The sequence below is a fragment of the Dromiciops gliroides genome, chromosome 5, assembly GCF_019393635.1.
Source record: "Dromiciops gliroides isolate mDroGli1 chromosome 5, mDroGli1.pri, whole genome shotgun sequence".
In the NCBI taxonomy this organism is placed as follows: Eukaryota; Metazoa; Chordata; class Mammalia; order Microbiotheria; family Microbiotheriidae; genus Dromiciops; species Dromiciops gliroides.
The window spans coordinates 122,995,826-122,997,445 of NC_057865.1; the positions used below are offsets into that span (position 1 = coordinate 122,995,826).

Genomic DNA, 1,620 nt, shown 5'->3' on the forward strand with positions numbered 1-1,620 from the left:
ATGGTTGAATATAAAAAATATTAAAGAAGTAATTAAATAACTGACATTTATATTGCATTTTAAGATTTACAAAATACCTTATGTCCCTCAGTAAATCTGCGAGTTATTACTAGTATATATTAATAGCATTATTTTCCTCATTTTACAGATAAGGAAACTGAGACTCAGAGTTTAAGTGACTTCCCTATGATCATATAATTGCTAAGTATATGAGGCCTGATTTGCTTTATTTATTCATTTTGTTTTGACACAGTTGATACTACCAGATAAACACTTAGAAAAATGACTTCCCTCTCAACCCCACAAAAGCCCATTTGCTGAAAACAGTTAAGTAAAACCACCAAAAAGGATTGTTAAAATCAGTAGCATACATCACTTTCTACTTTCAAAGTCTAGCAGTTCTTACCCCAAAAGAAAAAGAACACTTTGTATGAAAGAAGAAAAACTTAGCACTCCCCTTGATAAGAATGGAAGAGGTCCTAGTGGCCTTAACAACACATATACGGTTAAAGTATTCCCACCTACTCTGTGGCATCTAACCATGTTTGGGGGCAGCTAGGTGGCACAGTGGATAAAGCACTGGTCCTGGATTCAGGAGAACCTGAGTTCAAATCCGGAGTCAGACACTTGACACTAGCTGTGTGACCCTGGGCAAGTCACTTAACCCTCATTGTCCTGCAAAAGAAAGAAAGAAAGAAAGAAAGAAAGAAAGAAAGAAAGAAAGAAAGAAAGAAAGAAAGAAAGAAAGAAAGAAAGAAAGGAAGGAAGGAAGGAAGGAAGGAAGGAAGGAAGGAAGGAAGGAAGGAAGGAAGGAAGGAAGGAAGGAAGGAAGGAAGGAAGGAAGGAAGGAAGAAAGAAAGAAAGAAAGAAAGAAAGAAAGAAAGAAAGAAAGAAAGAAAGAAAGAAAGAAAGAAAGAAAGAAAGAAAGAAAGAAAGAAAGAAAGAAGAAAAAGAGGTACAGAATGAGAAAATATTCTTAGAAAGAGCCAATGGGTTTTTGGAATTTGGTGGACTAGAAATATTTGTTACAAGGCAGATGTGATAGAATTAGCATTTTCATGACTCAGCTTCTTTGTTCCCACCCAAAATCTGGGGAAGCTTTACCTAAATAAGATAAAACTACCCACTGACCTAATTGGCCTACTTGATTAGTTGTGGATTCTCTGATACACCTTATTGGTCATCTAAGAGCATCAAAAATTCCAGTCATGTGGAGATTATTCCCCTCACATTGAGCAAATTTCTGAAGCTTATGTTAGTAACCTTAGCCAGTCTTTCTAGGGAAGCTAAGTGCCACTGTCTCCTTGTCACTTATCCTTGCTTTGTCAGGGAAAAGTAATTGTCCTTGTCTTAAATTTTCAGTGACTTACAAGTGCCTCATTTCAGGCCAACACTGAATCAGAACTAAGAGGGCACTGGCATTAAAACTGTGTTCTCAAAAGTAGAGGTCCTATTTGGAAAATAATTGGGTTAGCATGTAGGGATAGGTATGCCTACCAAAAGAGCATGATGAACCATTTTAAATGCACAAAAGAAAACCAAAAAGAAAAGTATATAAATAGGATGATTCTGCTACTACTGTGTTAAGATAATGGAATTTGGTAGCCACCCAGGGGTCCT

The 1,620-nt window shown here is 36.6% G+C and overlaps 1 non-coding gene across 1 annotated transcript; it reads left to right on the forward strand.

Annotated features, from left to right (window-relative positions):
- The first annotated feature begins 423 nt into the window (after positions 1 to 423).
- Positions 424 to 547, forward strand: LOC122730273. Its single transcript, XR_006353463.1, has one exon. It is a non-coding gene; the product is annotated as a U6atac minor spliceosomal RNA (small nuclear RNA).
- Positions 548 to 1,620: the final 1,073 nt, after the last annotated feature.